Source organism: Microcaecilia unicolor, chromosome 3, assembly GCF_901765095.1.
Source record: "Microcaecilia unicolor chromosome 3, aMicUni1.1, whole genome shotgun sequence".
In the NCBI taxonomy this organism is placed as follows: domain Eukaryota; kingdom Metazoa; phylum Chordata; class Amphibia; order Gymnophiona; family Siphonopidae; genus Microcaecilia; species Microcaecilia unicolor.
In genome coordinates, this window is record NC_044033.1 from 282,863,563 (window position 1) to 282,890,333 (window position 26,771).

Here is a 26,771-nt window from a genome sequence, read left to right on the forward strand (position 1 = left end):
AGTGGGGTCCCGCAGGGGTCTGTGCTGGGTCCGTTGCTTTTTAATGTATTTATAAATGACCTAGAGATGGGAATAACTAGTGAGGTAATTAAATTCGCCGATGACACAAAATTATTCAGGGTCGTCAAGTCGCAGGAGGAATGTGAACGATTACAGGAGGACCTTGCGAGACTGGGAGAATGGGCGTGCAAGTGGCAGATGAAGTTCAATGTTGACAAGTGCAAAGTGATGCATGTGGGTAAGAGGAACCCGAATTATAGCTACGTCTTGCAAGGTTCCGCGTTAGGAGTTACGGATCAAGAAAGGGATCTGGGTGTCGTCGTCGATGATACGCTGAAACCTTCTGCTCAGTGTGCTGCTGCGGCTAGGAAAGCGAATAGAATGTTGGGTGTTATTAGGAAGGGTATGGAGTCCAGGTGTGCGGATGTTATAATGCCGTTGTATCGCTCCATGGTGCGACCGCACCTGGAGTATTGTGTTCAGTACTGGTCTCCGTATCTCAAAAAAGATATAGTAGAATTGGAAAAGGTACAGCGAAGGGCGACGAAAATGATAGTGGGGATGGGACGACTTTCCTATGAAGAGAGGCTGAGAAGGCTAGGGCTTTTCAGCTTGGAGAAGAGACGGCTGAGGGGAGATATGATAGAAGTGTATAAAATAATGAGTGGAATGGATCGGGTGGATGTGAAGCGACTGTTCACGCTATCCAAAAATACTAGGACTAGAGGGCATGAGTTGAAGCTACAGTGTGGTAAATTTAAAACGAATCGGAGAAAATTTTTCTTCACCCAACGTGTAATTAGACTCTGGAATTCGTTGCCGGAGAACGTGGTACGGGCGGTTAGCTTGACGGAGTTTAAAAAGGGGTTAGATAGATTCCTAAAGGACAAGTCCATAGACCGCTATTAAATGGACTTGGAAAAATTCCGCATTTTTAGGTATAACTTGTCTGGAATGTTTTTACGTTTGGGGAGCGTGCCAGGTGCCCTTGACCTGGATTGGCCACTGTCGGTGACAGGATGCTGGGCTAGATGGACCTTTGGTCTTTCCCAGTATGGCACTACTTATGTACTTATGTACTTATGATTTCATCAAGGAATTTTACCTCCCTAGCGTGCCCCGATGTTACATTTACCCAGTCAATATCAGGGTAATTGAAATCACCCATTATTATTGTGTTGCCCAGTTTGTTTGCGCTCCTAATTTTCTTTAACATTTCTGCATCTGTCTGCTCATCCTGGCCAGGCGGACGGTAGTACACACCTATCACAATCCTTTTCCCCTTTACATATGGAATTTCAATCCATAGTGATTCCAATAAGTGTTTTGTTTCCTGCAGAATTTTCAATCTATTTGATTCAAGGCTCTCGTTAATATACAATGCTACCTCTCCACCAATTCGATCCACCCTATCACTACAATATAATTTGTACCCCGGTATGACAGTGTCCCACTGGTTATCCTCTTTCCACCTGGTCTCAGAGATAACAACAACAACAACAATCATTTCTAAAGCGCTACTAGGGTTACGCAGCGCTGTACAATTCAAACATAGAAGGACAGTCCCTGCTCAAAGAGCTTACAATCTAAAAGACAAGAGAACAAACTAAGGACAAGTGAACAATCTAGAGGACGAGTGAACAGTTAATCTGATAGGGTGGTTAGATTGGGGTATTTTATATTTCTCGAGCGGTTAGGCGCCGAAGGCAGCATTGAAGAGGTGAGTTTTAAGCAGAGATTTGAAGATGGGTAGGGAGGGGGCCTGGCGTATGGGTAAAGGAAGATTATTCCAGGCATAGGGTGAGGCAAGGCAGAATGAGCGGAGCCTGGAGTTGGCAGTAGTGGAGAAGGGTACTGAGAGAAGGGCTTTGTCCTGTGAGCGGAGGTTGCGGGCGGGAACATAGGGGGAGATGAGGGTGGAGAGGTAGTGAGGAGCCGCGGCCTGAGTGCATTTGTAGGTAAGGAGGAGGAGCTTGAATTGTATGCGATATCTGATCGGAAGCCAATGAAGTGATTTGAGGAGAGGGGTGGTGTGAGTATAACGGTTTTGGCGGAATATAAGACGTGCAGCAGCGTTCTGAACGGATTGAAGGGGTGATAGATGGCAGAGTGGGAGGCCGGTGAGGAGTAAGTTGCAGTAATCGAGGCAAGAGGTAATGAGAGCGTGGACGAGAGTTCTGGTGGTATGCTCAGAGAGGAAAGGGCGAATTTTGCTGATATTGATATCTAATTTTTCATTTAGTGCAATATATTCTAACTCTCCCATCTTATTTCTTAGGCTCCTGGCATTCCCATATAGACATTAATACTTTACAGTATTAACTTGCAATCTTTTGTTTGATTTTTATTTTTATTTAAGGACACCTGATCTATGGTCTCTTTTGCAACCTCACTATCAGACTACCCTATCTTCCCTGTTTTGGTGATATCTTTGAAATATATCTTATCCTGAACCTACTACTACTACTACTATAAATCATTTCTATAGTGCTACCAGTCGTACGCAGCACTTCATAGTTGAACATGAAGAAAAGACAGTCCCTGCTCAAAAGAGCTTACAATCTAAATCAGGACAGACAGACAGGACCAATAAGGATAAGGGTAGGACAGACAGAAGGACACATAGGGAAAGGGACTATTGAAGAGAGGAAGACAAGATAAAGGTTACGAGCAAGTGACAACTTAGGAGTCAAAAGCAGCATCAAACAGGTAGGCCTTTAGCCTGGATTTGAAGGCGGCGAGGGATGGAGCTAGACATAACGGCTCAGGATGCCCATTCCAGGCATAAGATGCGGCAAGACAAAAGGAACAGAGTCTGGAGTTAGCAATGGAGGAGAAGGGTGCAATTAGGAGAGATTTGCCTAGTGAATGGAGTTCCTGGGAAGGAGTGTAGGGAGAGATGAGGGTGGAGAGGTAGTGAGGAGCTGCAGAGTGAATGCACTTTATTTATTTGCTAGGTCTGCCATCTCTATCTGGGCAGCGGAAGCCATGGCCCTTCTACTAGCCTGGAAGGAACTGCATATCCCCTCTAGATCCTTAATTACCCCAACCTGGTATCTGCTCATGACAGTGTTACTCAGTCAAGGCAGTATAGACCCTTGTAGTTAGAAAGGAACCCAGTATGTAGTAGATAAAGTAATATAGTTTATTAGCATTGATATCTTACCCAAAGATAGTACAAGCAGTTCAGGCAGTCATATGTTAGAACAGCATCTTACGCCACGTCTGTCTCCAGCCTTCTCTCTTCTCTTGTCCTGTCTTATCTAATTTAATACCCCTCAGACTGGTCCTTATATACCATTTTGGCTTCATTGGTTCCAATGGACCCCAGTCTTTCTCACCAGGGCTCTTGGCCCTTATCAGTTGATAAGGATGACTTCACAAGTTCTCAAGCTCTAACTATAAACAAGATATGTTCAGAGCGCATCTGTGAGATGATCTCACAGGTCATTTTGCTCTCTTCAGCTCCCCCCTCCCCTTGGGTATGCTCGTCCTACATACATCTAACCCTCTATCAACTTATATTAGCCAAAACAATCTGTTCGTGACTTCTCACAGGTGCCCCCCTCCCTTGCCAGTTCCGCACTTGCTACAGCAAAATATAACTGTGTCAAAGGTGATCTCTGATTCTTACAAGCCTAGCTCTCTGGGAACTCATTTCAGCTTGAGCTGCAGTGAAATATATTTTGTATCAGAGATGATTTTTGGATTTCAGGAGGCCTGTAGCTCTTAGCCTGGGCCATTGGCCTGTATTTTATTGAGAGCAAGGGCTGGCATAACTCTTCAACTTATAAGTCAATAAGAGGAGCTTGAATTTTATACAGAAATGGATAGGGAGCCAGTGAAGTGACTTCAGGAGAGGGCTGATATGGGCATAACGACTTTGGCGAAATATTAATCGTGCAGCAGAATTTTGAACAGATTGTAGAGAGAGGTGGCTGAGTGGAAGACCTGTGAGAAGCAAGTTGCAGTAATCTAAGCGAGAGGTGATGAGAGTGTGGATGAGGGTTCTGGTAGCATGTTCAGAAAGGAAAGGGTGAATTTTGGCGATATTATAAAGGAAGAAACAACAGGTTTTAGTAATCTGTTGAATATGTGCAGAGAAGGAGAGGGAGTAGTCGAAGATGACCCCAAGGTTATGAGCAGATGAGACAGGAAGAATGAGCGTGTTGTCTACAGAAATAGAGAATGGGGGAAGGGGAGAGGTTGGTTTAGGTGGGAAGATAAGGAGCTCAGTTTTGGACATATTAAGCTTCAGGTGGCAGTGAGACATCCAGGTAGCAATGTCAGAGAGGCAGCAGATACTTTGGACTGGATTTCTGCCGAGATTTCTGGTGTGGAGAAGTAGATCTGGGAGTCCTAAATGTGTTGGTTAGAATAGGACGGGACTGGTGAGGAGGGTGTTGAAGTGTGAAAGTTATAAGATGATGGTCAGATAGGGGGAGAATTGAGGCAAGGAAATTGGAGGGTGAGCAGTTGGAGAAGAGTACAAGATCAAGACAGTGGCCATTCTGGTGTATAGGGGCAGTGGAGCACAGTTGAAGATTGAATGAGGATGTTAAGGCAAGGAATTTAGAAGCATAAGAGTCAGAGGGGTCATTAGCATGAAAGTTAAAATCCCCAAGAATGAGGGAAGGAGATGAAGGTTCAAGAAAGAAGGAGAGCCAGGCATCAAAGTCAGTGAGAAAGGAAGAGGGGGATTTAGCAGTGGGTCGATAAATGACTGCTACCCAGAGAGGTAGAGGAACGAATAGACCGATTGAGTGGACTTCAAAGGAAGAAAAGCAGTGAGATTGAGGTGGAAGAATGGGTTGAAATTTACAGGAGGCTAAGAGTAGTAGTCCGACACCGCCTCCACGGACAACCGAGTGAGGAGTTTGGGAGATTGGGAGAAGAGATAACCTCCATGACATAGGGCCGCAATTGAAGTAGAATCTTCAGGGTGAAGCCAGGTTTCAGTTAGGGCAAGCAGATGAAGGTTATGAGAGATAAAGAGGTCATGGATGTAGAAGAGTTTGTTGCAGACAGAGCGGGCGTTCCATAGAGCACAAGAGAAGGGTAGAGAAGAAGGGGGTGGAGAGGAATAGAAATAAGATTGGAAGTATCACAGTAAGGCCTACACGAATAGGATGAGGGCTGGATGAGGGGGACCAGGATTGGGGTTAATGTCACCAGCGGAGAGCAGGAGAAGGAGTAGGAGAGTATGGAGGAGAGTAGGAGAGGTATGACGACAGCGACGAAGGCAACAAAGGCGAGATGTATTCAGGTAAAAAGGTGAGGGGTGAATGGAAGGAAGGAAGTGTTGAAGGTTGAGAGCTGTGAATAAGGGGGTGGAAAAGAGATGGTGAAGAGAGGGATAGAAAGGTGGTTAATACAGAGGGAAGACAACGTGCTCCAACGGTGGGAAGTGTTTCTTAAGGAGAAACAGATTGGGAAGGGATAGTGCCAAGAAGAGCAGGTGTACAGGAGCCATAATAACAGATTTTGGTACAGAAATGCTCAGAATAAGCTGAAGGGGGTGGTGGGTCAGGTAGGTTCAGAGCAAACTAGGAGGGGGATAGTATAGACATTAAGAGGTAGTAGCCAATAATGTAAGATAAATACAATTCAGTAATACAAGGTAAATATAAGCTAAATACAAAATAGGGTAATGCAATATGTAGTAGCAGAAGCAGTAGTAGAGAGTAACTAGCAAAAGAGTCAGTATGATCTTGAAGAACAGTGAGATAAAGATAATGGATAGAAGGCAGCAGCCGTCCAGAAACGTTAGCTGTGAGCAATTATGAAAGTATATCCATTAAAATTCCAACCCTGCTGGTTAAGCTGCAGTCTGGGGCAGAGGATGCAGGCTGGGGCAGAGGATGCAGGTAGGAACAGATGATGCAGGTAGGGGCAGGTGATGTAGGCAGAGGATGCAAGCAGGAACAGACGATTCAGGCAGGGGCAGAGGATGTAGGCAGGAACAGATGATGGAAGCAGGAACAGATGATGCAGGCTGGGGCAGAGGATGCAGGCAGGAACAGATGATGTAGGCTGGGGCAAAGGATGCAGGCTGGAACAGATGATGCAGGCTGGGACGGGGATGTGGGCAGGAACAGACGATGTAGGCAGGAACAGATGATGGAGGCTGGGGCAGAGGAAGTGGGCAGGAACAGAAGATGCAGGCTGGAACAGGTGATGCAGGCTGGGGCAGAGAATGCGGGCAGGAACAGGCGATGCAGGCTGGAGCAGGCAGGTAGGCAGGAACAGACGATGCAGGCTGGAGCAGACGATGCAAGTTGGAGCAGGTAGTGCAGGCTGGAGCAGGCAGATAGGCAGGAACAGATGAAGCAAGCACTCAGAGAGATGGTCTGTGAGATGGGCCGTTAGCGTGGTAGGGAACATGGGCACTCACGGGTTATAGGCCCGAGTAGATCCGATAAGTTTTTTGCTGCTCCGGATGCTCGGGACAGTCAACCAGGAGTGGTAAATGCTCAACAAATTTCAAAGAATTAGGCTAACTTGTGGTCAGTTACGGTCAAGTTTTTTGTGGTCTTCGGTAGTCCTTCGAACCATGCACTTTTGAGCGACTGTCGGCCTTCCCCTCGTCTCTAGTTTTAAAGCTGTTCTATCTCCTTTTTAAATGCCGATGCCAGCATCCTGGTCCCACCCTGGTTAAGGTGGAGCCCAACCTTTCAGAATAGGCTCCCCCTTCCCCAGAATGTTTGCCCAGTTCCTAACAAATCTAAAACTCTCCTCCCTGCACCATCGTCTCATCCCCACATTGAGACTCCAGAGCTCTGCCTATCTCTTGGGCCTTGCGCGTGGAACGGGTAGCATTTTAGAAAATGCTACCCCAGAGGTTCTAGATTTGAGCTTTCTACCTAAGAGCCTAAATTTGGCTTCCAGAACCTCTCTCCCACATTTTCCTATGTACCAAGACACCCGACTCCTTCCTAGGTGATGCGTGAGGTCCGCCACCTTCGCACCAGGCAGGCAAGTCACTAGGCAATCCTCACTTCCACCAGCCACCCAGCTATCTATATGCCTAATGATCGTATCACCAACTACAACAGCTGTTCTAACCCTTCCCTCCTGGGCAGAACTTGAAGACATATCCTCGGTGCAAGAGGATAGTACATCCCCTGGTGGGCAGGTCCTGGCTACAGGAGTACTTCCTACTTCACCCGGATGATGCTCTCCTTCTAGGAGACCTCCCTCCTCCAAGGTAGCACAGGGGCTACCAGACTGGAGGTGGGACTTCTGTGCAACATCCCTGTAGGTCTCCTCTATGTACCTCTCTGTCTCCCTCAACTGCACCAAGTCTGCTACCATAGCCTCAAGAGAACGGACACGTTCTCTGAGAGCTAGGAGCTCTTTGCATCGGGCACACACATATGACATCTCACCAACTGGGAGACAATCATACATGTGACGCTCAGTGCAAAAGACTGGATAGCACCCCTCTCGCTGCTGGACTGCTGACTGCATCTTAGTGTTTTTGAGTTTTTCAGTAATTTAAAACTTGCTACAGTATTAAGGATATTAGCCTAACATAAAAATGTCTTTTAGTTTATATAGTATGTTGTATGATTTATTTAGTGTTTCCTTCTTAGATGGTAATGAAATGTATTTAAAAGTCTGTAAGAGCACTCCTTGCTTATTACCCTAATTACAATAACTGACTATATATGAAGAGTTGTCCTAGGGGGTGGGTAGGAAGACTAAACTAGATCCTGCAGTGCCTGCTAGAGTCTATCTGTTAATGCTGTGGTACAAAGTTTTTAAAACTAAGGGGAAAAGAGTATGGAGGTTAGTTGATAAAGTTTGCTATTTTAAATTTTAATTTGCCTATCACTAACCTACAATTCCTCCTTTAAACCCCAATCTTTAAGTTCCCAAAGCACAAAGCAAAATAAATGCAAGAGTTTTGTATACATGGTGAAGACATAAGTGTGTCTCCCATTTACATACACAAATTACAGATTACTGTAAGTTACATTTTAAGTGCTGCACTAGGCATGCCCATTTATGGGAGCCATAGAACTGGCTAAATGACTAAATGTTACCATGTTTCTGCTGACTTACACTAAAAACACACCCACAAGAAAGGAAAATTTCAAAGTCATTTATACAGGCAAAACTGTGCTTTAAAATGGGTTTTAATAGAATATGCGCATAATTTTTACTTGGAAGTGTCTGCACATTTTAGCAGGTGAATAATATGTGCAAATACTTTTCTTTGGACAAAGTCTGTGGAGTAGAGTATGTTTCATGAAAATATTTTGAGGTTAGGTTTGACTGACTTGATGACTTCTTTGCATATGGAGCCAAAGGTCTGGGAGCAGTGATGTTTTGAAGCAGATATGTAATTATATGCAGTTTCCCTAGGCTTTTCCCTCAATTTTCTTTATCACTCCCTCTTCCTAAGGGTGGAGTGGTGTCTCATCCAAGGTAAATCCCAAATAATAGTCACTGACTGGAACTTATGGAAGAAGCCAGTCACCACAGTACTGGTAGCTATCGTCTCTTCCTTCTTGGGCCTGAGTATATTACCGGTGCAGTATACCCAAGCTCAGCCAGCCCTAGTGAACGTGATACAAAGTTGGTGTCCCCAAGTCACAGTGCTACTGTCTGATCCATGGAACGAAATTATTTGGGTGCCTTTACTGATGCCAAGTCAGTCCTGATCTAGTAATCATTCATCCTAACAAATATACACACATCTTGCTAGTCTCTTAGGGTTAAATTGTGATTGTTGACTTATAGTTCTGTTTTAATTACAGTTTATTTGTTGGTTACCTGTAAAAATAATCACACACTATTGAAGAGTTTTCCTCAAAATGAGATCCCTAGCTGGCAATATCCAGATTTCTTTACAAGAGTATTCACAGATGTTAAATTAGAAATTTGGAAATCACTGTTCCTCTATGTGGCTAAAAGTATGTATGATGCCCCATCATGTGTGTATGTTTAGCTGCATTTATTTATACACATTTGCTGTACCACCCTTTAAACTACAATGACCATCAGGGTGGTTTAAATAATTTAGAAAAAAAAAATGCAAGCAGATAAAGAAGGCCAAGAGGGATTACGAAAAAGATAGCATTAGAGGCAAAAAAACATAGTAAATTTTTTTTCGGTATATTAAAAGCAGGAAGCCGGCAAAAGAATCGTTTGGGCCGCTGGATGACCGAGGGGTAAAAGGGGTGATCAAGGAAGACAAAGACGTAGTGGAGAGACTGAATGAATTCTTTGCTTCGGTCTTCACCGAGGAAGATTTGGGTGGGATACCGGTGTCAGAAATGGTATTTGAAGCGGACGAGTCGGAGAAACTTACTGACTTCACGGTAAACCTGGAGGACTTAATGGGGCAGTTCAGCAAACTGAAGAGTAGCAAATCTCCTGGACCGGATGGTATTCATCCTAGAGTACTGATAGAACTGAAAAATGAGCTTGCGGAGCTACTGCTAGTGATATGCAACTTATCGTTAAAATCGAGCGTGGTACTGGAAGATTGGAGGGTAACCAATGTAACGCCGATTTTTAAAAAAGGCTCCAGGGGAGATCCGGGAAATTATAGACCGGTGAGTCTGACGTCAGTGCCGGGGAAAATGGTACAGGCTATTATTAAAAACAAAATTACAGAGCACATCCGAGGACATGGATTACTGAGACCGAGTCAGCACGGCTTTTGTGTGGGGAAATCTTGCCTGACCAATTTACTTCAATTCTTTGAAGGAGTAAACAAACATGTGGACAAAGGGGAACCAGTTGATATTGTGTATCTGGATTTTCAAAAGGCATTTGACAAGGTACCTCATGAAAGGCTACAGAGGAAATTGGAGGGTCATGGGATAGGAGGAAATGTCCTATTGTGGATTAAAAACTGGTTGAAAGATAGGAAACAGAGTGGGGTTAAATGAGCAGTATTCACAATGAAGAAGGGTAGTTAGTGGGGTTTCTCAGGGGTCTGTGCTAGGACTGCTGCTTTTTAATATATTTATAAATGATTTAGAGATGGGAGTAACTAGCGAGGTAATTAAATTTGCTGATGACACAAAGTTATTCAAAGTTGTTAAATCGCGACAGGATTGTGAAAAACTACAAGAGGACCTTACGAGACTGGGAGACTGGGCGGCTAAATGGCAGATGACGCTTAATGTGAGCAAGTGCAAGGTGATGCATGTGGGAAAAAGAACCCGAATTATAGCTACGTCATGCAAGGTTCCACGTTAGGAGTTACGGACCAAGAAAGGGATCTGGGTGTCGTCGATAATACACTGAAACCTTCTGCTCAGTGTGCTTCTGCGGCTAGGAAAGCGAATAGAATGTTGGGTATTATTAGGAAAGGTATGGAAAACAGGTGTGAGGACGTTATAATGCCGTTGTATCGCTCCATGGTGCGACTGCACCTTGAGTATTGTGTTCAATTCTGGTCGCCGCATCTCAAGAAAGATATAGTAGAATTGGAAAAGGTGCAGCGAAGGGTGACTAAAATGATAGCGGGGATGGGACGACTTCCCTATGAAGAAAGATTAAGGAGGCTAGGGCTATTCAGCTTGGAGAAGAGACGGCTGAGGGGAGACATGATAGAGGTATATAAAATAATGAGTGGAGTGGAACAGGTGGATGTGAAGCATCTGCTCACGCTTTCCAAAAATACTAGGACTAGGGAGCATGCGATGAAACTACAGTGTAGTAAATTTAAAACAAATCGGAGAAAATTTTTCTTCACCCAACGTATAATTAAACTCTGGAATTCATTGCCAGAGAAAGTGGTGAAGGCGGTTAGCTTAGCAGAGTTTAAAAAAGGGTTGGACGGTTTCCTAAAGGACAAGTCCATAAACTGCTACTAAATGGACTTGGGAAAAATCCACAATTCCAGGAATAACATGTATAGAATGTTTGCACGTTTGGGAAGCTTGCCAGGTGCCCTTGGCCTGGATTGGCCGCTGTCGTGGACAGGATGCTGGGCTCGATGGACCCTTGGTCTTTTCCCAGTATGGCATTACTTATGTACTTATGTAGATAGATAAAATAGGAGAAAAGGAGTAAGTACAGGGAGAGGAAGAGGGAAAGATAGAAATACTTAGCAGCAGACACCACCCTTCAGTTACAAGGGCCCCATCAAAAGACAGCTCAAATAGCCAGGTCTTCACTGCTTTCTTGAACTTGGAGAAAGACTTTTTTGTTGATAAATGTACAGGGCAAGAGAATTCCAAAGGGAGTGAACGATGTAGTAGAAGGCAGAGTTATGGGATGGTGAGGAAAACGAAAGCAAAGAAGCCTGGGAGGAGCAACGAGAACGTAGATACGGCATCAGTAAAGAAACTAGATCCCGTGGGGAGCCAGTGCATAAAGCACAGAGCACTAGTATCAAGCACAAGGTATTAATCCGCAAACAAACCTTTTCCGGAGATGGGAAGGCGGTAGAACGAGAGGGCATGAAATGAGATTGAAGGGGGGCAGACTCAAGAAGAATGTCAGGAAGTATGTTTTCACGGAGAGGGTGGTGGATGCTTGGAATGCCCTCCCGCGGGAGGTGGTGGTGATGAAAACGGTAACGGAATTCAAACATGCGTGGGATAAACATAAAGGAATCCTGTGCAGAAGGAAGGGATCCTCAGGAGCTTAGCCTAGAATGGGTGGCAGAGCTGGTGGTTGGGAGGCGGGGCTAGTGCTGGGCAGACTTATACGGTCTGTGCTAGGGCTGGTGGTTGGGAGGCGGGACTAGTGCTGGGCAGACTTATACGGTCTGTGCTGGGGCTGGTGGTTGGGCGGCGGGGATAGTGCTGGGCAGACTTATACGGTCTGTGCCAGAGCCGGTGGTGGGAGGCAGGGATAGTGCTGGGCAGACTTATACGGTCTGTGCACTGAAGAGGATAGTACAAATAAAAAAGTAGCACATATGAATTTATCTTCTTGGGCAGACTGGATGGACCGTGCAGGTCTTTTTCTGCCGTCATCTACTATGTTTACTATCTTGAATTTAAGCCTGGCTGAGTCAGGAAGCCAGTGCTGGAATATAAGAAGAGGGGAGACATGATCAAAGTGGTGAGCACCGAGTAATAATTTTACTGCAGTGGAGTGAATTAACTGGAGCTGTTTCAGTATGGAGGCAAGGAAAACATTATAAAGGATGTTGCAGTAGTCCAGATGGGCTATCACTAGTGCCAGGATCAAAGGTATGCAGATGATTGAAAGAGATGAAGGGCTTAATTGCCCTGATCTGGTAGAGGGAAAAGATAGACCTAGAAAACAAGTCTAGCTGTGGCCTGAAGGAAGGGGAGGTATTCTCAAGGATGTTTTTAAGTCGGGAAATAACAAGTACATAAGTATTGCCATACAAAGAACATACATTTTCAACTCTACATGTATTGTTTCCTATGGAAAAACAAAAGGCAAGCAGAAATGTCTATAGGAGCCAGTTCCTTCATTGTGTCCAGGGAGGGGGTAATCTGTATTCTCCTTGGTACCCCCAATCATTTTGAAATGTTGGCGCATATAGCTATGTCCATTGCTATTTGGTATCCAAGGCCTCTTTCAATTTAACAGTTTGTACATACTGTTCCTTTCAAAACTTGTGCTAAGTCCAGGAGTACCACATACCAATGACTTTAAGCATGAACACTTTGAAAATTAGCCCTCCTCCTCATATGGCAAAAAATGGGTAAGTGTTTTTTTTTTTTAAAGTGAGCACAGAAATGTGTGATCACGTTAAATTCCTAGGATTACTCTACACCTTCTTTTTACAGGATCATTGTCATAGCTTGCCTTAATCCATACTGTAGTGAAGTAATCAAATTCTCTGTTACTAGTTAATTGTAACTAGTTTAGCAATCCTGCTTATTAGCTAGAAAGAGGAGAGAGAAGGAAGAACACGCTGGTTGGATTTAAAAAAAGAAAAAACATGGCCATATTGTACTGAATTGTTGATTGAACAGTAATGACTGTATTTCAGTCCATGTTGCTGCACACAAATGTCTGTATAGTGAAAGGGGAAATTGGCAATAAAATGTTGGGTCAATATGGTTAGCAGTTTTTAAAGCACTGGGTATTATATTTAAATCATTAAACATATTCAGTGCTGCAGTATGTATAATTCGCACAACTATTTACATTTATATAGTTTATAGTGATACTCAGCTGCTATCCATATAGCTAAGTAGTTTAATTTAGGACACTTTTTGGTTGACCTAAATTAAACTTAAGTGTAAGTAGAGAGGATAATTCTATAGATAATTCTATCTTTAGGCACAACCCCCAGTTTCTATATATGGGGCCTAGATTTCGGTGCCCAAATTTGGGCATGCTGCCTAGACGTGCACAGAACTTAATTGGCTAATAAGCCATTAACGGGCAATATCTATGTTGGATGTTCAGCGCTGCGTGCGTCTGGTAGCGCTATACAAATGTTAATAATAATAATAATAATTGGATGCTAACAACCAATTATTGATGTTAATTGACACAAATTGGGATTTGCGCATCCATCTGTCTGTGCACTATTCTATAATTCTGTGTGCCCGAATCCCATCGTGTGCAACTGAGAAGGGGACATGGCCATGAATGGGGCATGGATGTGTCAGGGATGTTCTGAAATGTTGCATATGTTGTTCCTGAATAATGGGTTAGCGCGCCCAACTTGGGTGCCAGCATTTACACCAGGTTTCATCAGGCATAAATCTGGTGCCCAAAGTTAGGGTGCAGGAATTAACACTAAGTGCAATTCTATAAAGGGAGTGTGCCCTTTATAGAATGGCACTTAGTGCTGTTCTTTAAGGTTTAAACAATTTTTATTGATGATTCAACATTATTAACAAAACCAATAACGTAACCTTGGAAAAATACAACGCATTTGGGTATACGCATCCATATCTTTTATCATCAATGATTTTATCATTCCCCCCCCCCCCCTTACAACCAGATCCCCATAGCCAGCACTGTTTTGCCACATGAATATCCACTATAACATTGATATCTCCCGAATACGCTGCTCATACATTCTTTGTGCTTGCCTTATCATAATCCCCGCTCTCCCCCCCTCCCCCAATAACTATTGCGAATGCAAAGAAACTTTCATGAACTCTACACCTCATTAAGCATAAGCAATACATGCCACTAGACAGAAATAAACCAGTGTTCTGAGACCTATACATTTGAGGAGACTTTCCCCCTCTCCTTTCTGTAGATCATTGTCATCAAAACCTGGACTTTGGCCACCTCCGAGAAGTAGACAATACCCTATTGCATGAATTGCTGCGAACTGCACAGAATCAGCATCTTTATAATGCGAACATTCCACTTAACTGTCCCATCAAAACATGCCCGCCCCACACAAAAATTAAACAGCCCCTACTGCCCTCTACCACACCCTACCCGAACATACCAGACTTCTCTCCCTGCCCCCTACTCCCTTACCGATCCCACCTTCCGCCCCCCCCCCCAAGAGAAAGAAAAAAACAAAAAAAAAAACCCATTACCTGCTCTTCTCCTTCTTTCCTTCCTTACATACAGTGGGGGAAATAAGTATTTGATCCCTTGCTGATTTTGTAAGTTTGCCCACTGACAAAGACATGAGCAGCCCATAATTGAAGGGTAGGTTATTGGTAACAGTGAGAGATAGCACATCACAAATTAAATCCGGAAAATCACATTGTGGAAAGTATATGAATTTATTTGCATTCTGCAGAGGGAAATAAGTATTTGATCCCCCACCAACCAGTAAGAGATCTGGCCCCTACAGACCAGGTAGATGCTCCAAATCAACTCGTTACCTGCATGACAGACAGCTGTCGGCAATGGTCACCTGTATGAAAGACACCTGTCCACAGACTCAGTGAATCAGTCAGACTCTAACCTCTACAAAATGGCCAAGAGCAAGGAGCTGTCTAAGGATGTCAAGGACAAGATCATACACCTGCACAAGGCTGGAATGGGCTACAAAACCATCAGTAAGACGCTGGGCGAGAAGGAGACAACTGTTGGTGCCATAGTAAGAAAATGGAAGAAGTACAAAATGACTGTCAATCGACAAAGATCTGGGGCTCCACGCAAAATCTCACCTCGTGGGGTATCCTTGATCATGAGGAAGGTTAGAAATCAGCCTACAACTACAAGGGGGGAACTTGTCAATGATCTCAAGGCAGCTGGGACCACTGTCACCACGAAAACCATTGGTAACACATTACGACATAACGGATTGCAATCCTGCAGTGCCCGCAAGGTCCCCCTGCTCCGGAAGGCACATGTGACGGCCCGTCTGAAGTTTGCCAGTGAACACCTGGATGATGCCGAGAGTGATTGGGAGAAGGTGCTGTGGTCAGATGAGACAAAAATTGAGCTCTTTGGCATGAACTCAACTCGCCGTGTTTGGAGGAAGAGAAATGCTGCCTATGACCCAAAGAACACCGTCCCCACTGTCAAGCATGGAGGTGGAAATGTTATGTTTTGGGGGTGTTTCTCTGCTAAGGGCACAGGACTACTTCACCGCATCAATGGGAGAATGGATGGGGCCATGTACCGTACAATTCTGAGTGACAACCTCCTTCCCTCCGCCAGGGCCTTAAAAATGGGTCGTGGCTGGGTCTTCCAGCACGACAATGACCCAAAACATACAGCCAAGGCAACAAAGGAGTGGCTCAGGAAGAAGCACATTAGGGTCATGGAGTGGCCTAGCCAGTCACCAGACCTTAATCCCATTGAAAACTTATGGAGGGAGCTGAAGCTGCGAGTTGCCAAGCGACAGCCCAGAACTCTTAATGATTTAGAGATGATCTGCAAAGAGGAGTGGACCAAAATTCCTCCTGACATGTGTGCAAACCTCATCATCAACTACAGAAGACGTCTGACCGCTGTGCTTGCCAACAAGGGTTTTGCCACCAAGTATTAGGTCTTGTTTGCCAGAGGGATTAAATACTTATTTCCCTCTGCAGAATGCAAATAAATTCATATACTTTCCACAATGTGATTTTCTGGATTTAATTTGTGATGTGCTATCTCTCACTGTTACCAATAACCTACCCTTCAATTATGGGCTGCTCATGTCTTTGTCAGTGGGCAAACTTACAAAATCAGCAAGGGATCAAATACTTATTTCCCCCACTGTACCATTTAATACTAAACTTCGTGCCCTAGCCGACAATGATTGTATATACCTCCGCCAGATTCTCATAAATCGCTCTCTCGCCTTTGGGGAGGGTCCCATCGCCCGACGCTCATGCAGCAAAAGATCATGGAGTTGATTTCTCCAATACCAAAAATCTGGAGGATCAACACTATGCCACCTATTCAAGATCAACTTTTTACCTAGGATACAGGCTTTACGTATAAAAAGCCGGGCACCCCTTCGTTGATAGCCAAATAATTCAAATTTGTCTAATAATATCCCAGATTGGGACATGGGAATCCTAGCTTGCAATAGTCCCTCCAGATACTTAAAGATCTGCCTCCAATAGTTCTGCACTAGGGGACAGCCCCAGAGGTAATGAAAGAATGTCCCCTCTGTCTGTTGGCACTTAGAGCATAGGGGGTCTGGCACCCCCCCCCCCCCCCATCTTGAATACTTGGGCCTTGGACATATATGCTCTATACAAAATTCTATAATGACATTCTCTGAGAGCTGCATTGATCGATATGGCCGGGATACGGGCCACCAACTTTTTATAGTCTAGGTGGAATTAGGGTCTCTGCAAATCGTGTGCCCAGCATGCCTCAATTGCACTCACATCCTTTACTAATCCTTTCTCCCACAAAATCCGGTATATTCCCGAAATTGAAAGCCTGTCCCCCGGGACTGCGTTGAAGAACTCTCTGAGCTTTCTCCCATGCCCAATATTCAGCTGTTCGATGTTGAGGGTCCGCACATAATGCTCCAATTGCTGATACGCAAATTCATGTCTGATATCGATCCCTACCCCCAATGCACCCAAACTCAGTAACCCTCCTCTTGTACCCAGAACATGTTCCAATCGTGTAATGCCCAATGAGGCCCAACTACGAAATACTGGGTTCTCTGAGCCAGGGGAAAATAATGGGTTACCCTGCAGTGGCATGAGGTCCGTATTCACCGCTGATAATCCCCAAGTTCTAGTTAGATCCTTCCAGGCCCCCCTCAGGGGTCCCAACAACAGACTATTCTTAAATGTCACTGGTAACGCTTGCGTCAGACCCTGTAATAAAAAATATAAATGATATGGATGAAAAAATTCCCTTTCTAACTGCCTGGGCGTATAGTCTTGCCTGTCCAACAACCAGTCCCCTAAGTGCCTCATAATACATGCTTGGTTATAGCACTTAATATCCGGTACCCCTATACCCCCCTCCCTCCAAGATCCTAACATTAAGTCCATGGGGAGCTTAGGCTTCCTCCCCCCCAGAGGAAAACTCGCAGGTGTTTATAGAATCGCCTCACGTCCCCCCCCCCTGGAGTCGCAGTGGCAACACCTGAAACGTGTAAAGCCATCTGGGGAATTCCACCATACAAAACAGTTGTATCCGCCCATGGAGCGTGAGCGGCAGCTCCGCCCATTTTCGTAACCTAACTCTCATATTATCCAGCAAGCGAGTGAGATTTAGATGATAAAAATCTGGTCTGCATAGCTATCTGTACCCCCAAATACCTAACTCTCATGTACTTAGTGCTGTTCTTTACAAACACTCATTTTTGAGCAGCAGTTATAGAATCCAACCCAAAATGTGCTTATTTGGAGTCTGTTCTATAGATAGAAGTAGGCACTGTGAATCAGTGTTTGTATGCAATTAGGTACTTACTTTTCTTTAATTTTTTTTTTTTTACTTTATCTTTATTAAATTTCACATATACATTCAAGAATAAACATTGAAGTAAGAAAAATAAGCTGACATCATGCAATGAAAAAATTCACAAAGAAATATATATAAAAACTAGTAAAACAGGCCCGTTTCTGACACAAATGAAACAGGCGCTAGCAAGGTTTTCCTTGGAGTGTGTATGTTTGAGAGAGAGAGAGAGTGTGTGTGTGTGAGAGAGAGAAAGTGTGTGTGAGAGATGGAGTGTGTGTGTGTGTGTGTGTGTGTGTGTGTGTGAGTGAGAGAGAATGAGTGAGAGAGAGTGTATGTGTTTGTGTCAGAGAGAGAGAGTGTGTGTGAGAGACAGAGTGTATGTGTGTGTGAGAGTGAGTGTGTGTGTGAGAGAGAGTGTGTGTGAGAGACAGTGAGTGTGTGTGTGGGGGGCTCAGAGTTCCATGACCCCCTCCTTCCCTCTCCCCCCCTTCCGAGTTCCAGGCCCCCCTTCCGTCCGAGGTGCAGGCCCCCTCCCTCCCTCCCTCTACTTTCCTCTCCCTTTCTCTGCTCTCCTCCCTCCCTCTCTCTCCTCCCCTCCGAGTTCCATGCCCCTCCCTCTCCTCCCCAGCGTGTTCCATGCCCCCCTTTTCTCGGAGTATGTATGTTTGAGAGAGAGAGAGAGAGAGAGAGAGAGTGTGTGTGGGTGAGAGATGGAGTGTGTATATGAGAGAGAATGAGTGAGAGAGAGAGAGACAGACAGACAGTGTGTGTGTGTGTTTGTGTCAGAGAGAGAGAAAGTGTGTGAAAGACAGAGTGTGTGTGTGAGTCTGTGTGTGAGAGAGAGTGTATGTGAGAGACAGAGAGTGAGTGTGTGTGAGAAAGTGAAGCCTTCAAGCCTTGAAGCATTCGTGCGCTCTGTAAGGCTCCTCAATTGAGGACACGTAGTTCCGGAACGTTGCAGGAATGCTTCAAGGTTTGAAGGCTTCACTTTCTCGGCTTCAGAACTTTGGAGGTGCGTTTTATTATATAGGATAGGAAAAGAATCATACATGTCACTATTCCAGTCCCCAATTTGGTGGGGGGAGAAAAGAGATCAAACAAATCGAGGAAAAAAGAAACAAATAATCTAATCACAGGAATACACTCCTAGAAAGCAGATTTATGAACATATTACATGAGAATGTTACCAATATTTCAGGACTGTTTCTCAGACTCCGGCAATCCAGCCTGTCCTTATGCCACAGTTTTATTACTAAGATACAACACGAGTTGAGAAGATTTAAAAAAAAAAAAAAAAGGGTCTCCTTATTATGTCTTATGCACATTTACAAGGAAATTTTAACAAAAAGGTAGCTCCAATAGCCACCACTTGTGGCCTCATCAAAAGAAACTGCGTGCATTGTTTTTGGGTAGCTTTAGCCATATCAGGAAAAAAACTAACTTTCAAATTACAGAAGGTAGTTTCCCTATGCCTGAAATACAAATGCATAATCCAATCCCGAAGTTGATGAAATGACTAGCAACTCTTTTGATTACAAATTCAGCAGGACACAAATCACACCTTTGACTCATTGTGGGTTGAAATTCCATGTATAAAAGGGAAAAAAACGGTGATAGGAGTGTACTACCGTCCGCCTCGCCAGGATGAGCAGGTAGACACAGAAATGATAAAAGAAATCAGAGACGTGAACAAAATGGGCAATATGATAATAATGGGTGACTTCAATTATCCAAATATAGACTGGGTAAATGTAACATCAGGACACACTACAGAGGTATTTTCCTTGATGAAATCAAGGACAGCTTTATGGAGCAGCTGGTGCAGGAGCCGACGAGAGAAGGAAAAATTCTAGACTTGGTCCTTAGTGGAGCGCATGATCTGGTGAGGGACGTTATGGTACTGGGGCCGCTTGATAACAGTGATCATAATATGATCAGTTTTGATATCGACCTTGAAGTAACTGTACACAGAAAGTCAAATACGTTAGCGTTTAACTTTAAAAAAGGAGACTATGATAACTTAGGGGGGCAACTGAGAGAGTACAAATTGTACAACAGGCATGGACGCTGTTCAAAAATACCATCCTGGAGGCCCAGGCCATACATATTCCGTGAATTAGAAAAGAAAGACGGAAGTCCAAAAGACAGCCGGCCTGGTTGAAAAAAGTGAGGTGAAGGAAGCTATTAGGGCTAAAAGAAACGCCTTCAGAAAATGGAAGAAGGAACCATCTGAAAATAACAAGAAGCAGCATAAGGAGTGTCAAAGCAAATGCAAGGTGCAGATAAAGAAGGCCAAAAGGGATTACGAAAAAAAAAGATAGCATTAGAGGCAAAAAAACATAGTAAACATTTTTTTCGGTATATTAAAAGCAGGAAGCCGGCAAAAGAATCGGTTGGGCCGCTGGATGACCGAGGGGTAAAAGGGGCGATCAAGGAAGACAAAGACGTAGCGGAGAGACTGAATGAATTCTTTGCTTCGGTCTTCACCGAGGAAGATTTGGGTGGGATACCGGTGTCGGAAATGGTATTTGAAGCGGACGAGTCGGAGAAACTTACTGACTTCACGGTAAACCTGAGGACTTAATGGGGCAGTTCAGCAAACTGAAGAGTAGCAAATCTCCTGGACCGGATGGTATTCATCCTAGAGTACTGATAGAACTGAAAAATGAGCTTGCGGAGCTACTAGTGATATGCAACTTATCCTTAAAATCGAGCGTGGTACCGGAAGATTGGAGGGTGACCAATGTAACGCCGATTTTTAAAAAAGGCTCCAGGGGAGATCCGGGAAATTATAGACCGGTGAGTCTGACGTCAGTGCCGGGGAAAATGGTAGAGGTTATTAAAAAAAAATTACAGAGCACATCCGAGGACATGGATTACTGAGACCGAGTCAGCACGGCTTTTGTGTGGGGAAATCTTGCCTGACCAATTTACTTCAATTCTTTGAAGGAGTAAATAAACATGTGGACAAAGGGGAACCGGTTGATATTGTGTATCTGGATTTTCAAAAGGCGTTTGACAAGGTACCTTATGAAAGGCTACAGAGGAAATTGGAGGGTCATGGGATAGGAGGAAATGTCCTATTGTGGATTAAAAACTGGTTGAAGGATAGGAAACAGAGAGTGGGGTTAAATGGGCAGTATTCACAATGGAGAAGGGTAGTTAGTGGGGTTCCTCAGGGGTCTGTGCTAGGACTGCTGCTTTTTAATATATTTATAAATGATTTAGAGATGGGAGTAACTAGCGAGGTAATTAAATTTGCTGATGACACAAAGTTATTCAAAGTTGTTAAATCGCGACAGGATTGTGAAAAACTACAAGAGGACCTTACGAGACTGGGAGACTGGGCGGCTAAATGGCAGATGACGTTTAATGTGAGCAAGTGCAAGGTGATGCATGTGGGAAAAAAGAACCCGAATTATAGCTACGTCATGCAAGGTTCCACGTTAGGAGTTACGGACCAAGAAAGGGATCTGGGTGTCGTCGATAATACACTGAAACCTTCTGCTCAGTGTGCTTCTGCGGCTAGGAAAGCGAATAGAATGTTGGGTATTATTAGGAAAGGTATGGAAAACAGGTGTGAGGATGTTATAATGCCATTGTATCGCTCTATGGTGCGACCGCACCTTGAGTATTGTGTTCAATTCTGGTCGCCGCATCTCAAGAAAGATATAGTAGAATTGGAAAAGGTGCAGCGAAGGGCGACTAAAATGATAGCGGGGATGGGACGACTTCCCTATGAAGAAAGATTAAGGAGGCTAGGGCTATTCAGCTTGTAGAAGAGACGGCTGAGGGGAGACATGATAGAGGTATATAAAATAATGAGTGGAGTGGAACAGGTGGATGTGAAGCATCTGTTCACGCTTTCCAAAAATACTAGGACTAGGGTGCATGCGATGAAACTACAGTGTAGTAAATTTAAAACAAATCAGAGAAAATTTTTCTTCACCCAACGTATAATTAAACTCTGGAATTCGTTGCCAGAGAAAGTGGTGAAGGCGGTTAGCTTAGCAGAGTTTAAAAAAGGGTTGGACGGTTTCCTAAAGGACAAGTCCATAAACTGCTACTAAATGGACTTGGGAAAAATCCACAATTCCAGGAATAACATGTATAGAATGTTTGTACGTTTGGGAAGCTTGCCAGGTGCCCTTGGCCTGGATTGGCCGCTGTCGTGGACAGGATGCTGGGCTCGATGGACCCTTGGTCTTTTCCCAGTATGGCATTACTTATGTACTTATGTACTTGATGACTCTAAAAAAGCAGCCAAATTCAAACTATCTTGAGAAATGATAGAAAGTTGATCAATTCCATCTACATTCTCTTTCTTCTTAGCGGAAATAAAGCACTCTAGAAACCGATGGCATGGATTGTATAGGGACATGCAGGACTTCGGTAGCATATCACTTAAACATATCTAAGGATGAAATTCCACAAAGATTTCGTCTACGTAGCTGATTCTCTAAATGTTCAGTTTTTACTTCTAGATTGCTATATCCCTTAACCAACCCAGATACACAAGAATCCAAGCATTGCACAATGGTAGACAAAGTTTCTGAGGAATGTTGAGCCAGAGTTAATTGAGTTTCAAAATTATCTACCTTTTCTTCCAAAGTCAAGATCTTACACACCTGTGTCCCGATCTGTGATGTTATAGTTTGACCAAGGGAAACAATCATCTTCCTTATTTCCTCCAAAGTAAACATAGTAGGGTGTGAAGGTTCAAAGGAAACATGTGGCTCTGCTCGAGGATGAATAGCAGGAACCAAAGAACAGCCAGCTTCCATTGGAGCACTCGTGATGTTATCCAAACCGAATGCTGGACTCCCTGTCAGGCTAGGGCTGTCCAGTGCCACAAGGCTGCACCTCTGCTGCTCTGGGAGCAGTACAGCCTCTGCCAAGAGCGCCAACAACAGATGCACCGCTGAGCTCCAGCACTCTCTTGCCGCAAAGCAAGGTTGTCTGGCAGTTCTCTTTCCTCGGGAATAGCAAAACGCTACTTCCCAGTAGCAGTGAAGGCGCCTGTTCACTCTCATCCGCTTGCAGTAGGACTGCCCCGGACAATAGAATGTGCACAGTAAAAGCATCTATCTTTTGTTGAATAAGAGTAGGAGTAATGCTGCTCCCTCCAGAAAGGGAAACAGATTTCTTCGGAGTGGAGGAGTAACCTAGTGGTTTGCAGCGGACTTTGATCCTGGGGAACTGGGTTTGATTCCCGCTGCAGCTCCTTGTGACTCTTGGCAAGTCACTTAATCCTCCATTGCCCCAAGTACAAATAAGTACCTTTATATACTATGTACACCGCTTTGAATGTAGTTGCAAAAACCACAGAAAGGCAGTGTATCAAGTCCCGTTCTCTTTCCCTTCATTTAGGCATTGTAAAGATCAGGAAAGAACTTAGTGCATGTCTGCTCTCCAGGGTGCCATCTTGACTCCCCCAGGTACCTACTTTGCTTTATAGAATACTAGGCTAGCAGGTCAAATACACACCTGTGTTTTATGTGTGAGAACTTTCACCAACAACTGGTGTTAATGCTAGCACCTAGATTATGAAAGCATGCGCATGGATTATAGTATTTCATAATCCATGCATGTAAATGTGCACCCTGGCCACACTCTACCCAAATTCTGCCCATGTGAATACCCACCCGCAAAGTACAGGCTATAGAATATCGGTGCGTATCTATGGAATAGTGCATAGTTAAAAACTGCTCATTTACGCACGTATATACAGTGCAGTCTGCTTAAGTGCAAGGGTCTGGGACCAGAGAAATGCATGCAGTTAACCAGAGCGTGCACTCAACCGTTGTGACCCAAAGAAGCTTGACATCTGATAAACATATGTACAGTACTGTGTATTATTATACGTACAGTATACAGTCTCCGTTAACTGATGTTAGGCTTACTTGAAGTAATCAGTTATAGTCCTCTGTACACTATTGGGTCTGTGAGTTCCATAGACTACGTCTGCCAGACGGTAAAAACTGTCATAGCACTGACATCCAGTGGCCTTCAAATAGGCCCACACAGTGTTGAGACTCTCCAGCGCTCTTGCAAAAGTGACAGGAGGAGGTTGTTGAATTTCGTCAGCATGTGCCTCGCTGCTCATTTCATCCTCTGTTTCATCATCAGCCGTTGTTGCCTGCGTGTAGGCGCATGTCTAGACATCAGTGCTATCGTCAGCTGTTTGTAGATCGTAATCAACAGCTACGTAGCGATGGAACTCCTCTTCAGTAACACCGGCTGGGATGTCAATAGCCTGTTCATCTGACGTGTTTGCAACAGCTGCATCTGTTTCGTCTCTCTCCACATCCTTAACAATGCTTGCCCGCTTGTAGCAGTTCACAATGGTTGCCTGTGTAACATGATTCCAGGCTTCTTTCTGCATATGTAGGGAATCCAACAGTGATATATTACGAGCCAGTTCAACAGCACGTTTATCCTTGCCAGTCTGGTCATCCATAACGCTCATCAGACGATGTAGCACAAGAGCCCGATAATGTTGTTTGAAATTGGCTATTATGCCCTGATCCATAGGTTGGATCAGAGAGGTAGTGTTTGGTGGCAGGAAGACCACCTTGACATTAGACAGCCTGACATCATCCCTGTGTGCAACACAATTATCACAAAGCAGCAAAATCTGACGCTTTTGTGCCCGGATTCTAGTGTTTAACTTCTTTAGCCATTGCTTCCAAATTTCCCTAGTCATCCATGAATTTGCGTTAGCCTCGTATGACACAGGAAGTCGCTTAACTTTCTTGAAGCAACGGGGTTGTTTGCGCTTTCCAATGACGAGGGGTTCCAACTTCTCACTCCCATCCATATTGCAGCAAAGGAGGATCGTCAGTCGGTCCTTTGATGTTTTACCTCCAGTAGTTTCGGCATGTTTGAATGCAAGTGATCTATCAGGAATCACTCGCCAGTAGAGACCATTTTCATCAGCATTCGTTCTAGATGGTAGGAAGAACTGAAACAACCCAATTTTCAGCACCAAAGTCGTCAGCGTCTTGTTTCTCACCATGCTGTTTCTTGAATTTTATGTTGTTCCTCTCCTTCCATCTTTCCAGCAATTCAACAGTGGCTTTGAATTCAGTTAGTCCAAGACTTTCAGCTAGCTGATTAGCTTTCTCCATAAACAGTGGACCACTGACAGGAAACTGTCTGCTCCTGACTCGAGAAAACCACCGAAGAAGAGCATCTTCTACCTCCTCAGCTTTTCCCGCCCGTTTTCGTTTCCATTGTGGATTTGTATTGTTTTGCCAGTCTTCCAGAAGCTGATCTTTCTGCTTCAAGACACGTGAAATTTGACTGGGATTGACACCATATTCTTTAGCAATAGATGCTTGACTTTGTTTGTTTTCTAATTTTTAAAGAACTTCTATTCGTTCAGCCAGTGTTAAAGTCTTACAGTTGCGTGACGACGATGACCCGAGTGCAGGGGCGTATCTGAGGTTCGGCAGTAGGGGGGGGCAGGGGCTAGAGTGAGGGGGCACATTATAACGCACCCCCTCCACCGCCGTTAACCCTCCCCCTCCTACCGCCAACCCTTTCCCCGCCTACCGCGGTCACCTACCCCCCCCCCCCCCCCGAGGTCCGCTCCTGCCGGTTTTTTAAAATATTACTTCAGCTGGCGGGGGATCCCAACTCTCGCCAGCCCAGCCGAAGTTTTTAACTTCTTCATCCTTCCTCGTGCTGTTCCTGCAATGCATCCTTCCAGTTGGACGGAGTTTGACGTCGCAGCACGTTGACGTCCTGCACATACAAACTCCGTCCAACTGGAAGGATGCATTGCAGGAACAGCACGAGGATGAAGAAGTTAAAGACCTCAGCTGGGCTGGCGGGAGTTGGGGTCCCCCGCCAGCTGAAGTAATATTTTAAAAAACCGGCAGGAGCGGACCTCGGGAGGTAGGTGACCGCGGTAGGCAGGGAAAGGGTTGGCAGTAGGCGGGGGAGGGTTAACAGCGGTAGGGGGGTCCAGGGCAAAATCTGCGGGGGCCCAGGCCCCTGTGGCCCCACGCAGATACGCCCCTGCCCGAGTGTACACTCTAACAACATTCTTTCGCTTATTCTGCCTGTGGCAGTTAAAGGGGCGGTAAATTTGAAATGTCGTTGGTTGTCACGCACCAATCGGCTTCCATGTTCCATGCGCGCGCTTATGCAGAGTCTTTGCTGCAGAGGAGTGGTCTTAAACCATGCATAAAAGTGAATCTTGCACATATCAGTGCGCTAAACCGAAGTTTGTCCCCATAGAAATTGATGGTGCCAAAAACGGGACCGAAGTACGGCATGCAGTTAAACAGAGCATGCACTTATCCGACGTGCACTTAAATGGATTGCACTGTATTCACATACATCTGTAAATCACTAGAATACTTGTTCTTAATTATGATGGTTTGGATAAAAGTTTGTCTAAATAAAGACATTTTTTAAATGACTAGAACGCTGGCATTTACGCACATACTAGCTACTTAAATCTACGTGACACTATAGAATTAGCTCCTTAGGGGTCATTTTCTATAGATCGCCTAAAGTTAGGTGTTAAGATGGTGCACACTAAGTGCAAATACTATAATGGCAGTTATGTGCACAACTGCTGTTATAAAATACTAACGTAAGTTAGTCTGCATTTATGTGCCTAACTTTAGGCGCGAGCAGTTACACTAGCTCAGTGGCTGGCATAAATGCTCATGCCTAACTAGGCAGTTAGACATATAGATGCTAGTATTCTTTAACCTATATGTGTAACTGCCTTACATTCCTACACTCCATCCTTGCTTTGCCCTGGGCTCTCACCACCACTGCAACTATCCATAGTCCCTTCCCCTGTAGAGACTTGACCTGGACAGGCCAAATTGGGCCGACCACCTGCCTCACCCTGCTTGTCCCTCCAGAGGTGAGTGAGTGCCGCCAAGCCAGCCCTCCACCCACCCTCGGCAGCGGCTTTGGTGGAGGAACCGGCAGGGCCAGGAGCAATTGGGATTGCTACTGCCCTGAAGAGGCCACTAGGGAAGCGGAGGGCTGGTGAGCGG

At 44.7% G+C, this 26,771-nt stretch overlaps 1 protein-coding gene across 1 annotated transcript in view; it reads left to right on the top strand.

Moving 5' to 3' along the window:
• The window catches only part of PCNX2 (pecanex 2), a 1,017,260-nt gene that overhangs the window by 254,441 nt on the left and 736,048 nt on the right, over positions 1–26,771 (top strand). The gene's annotated exons all lie outside the window — the stretch shown is intronic.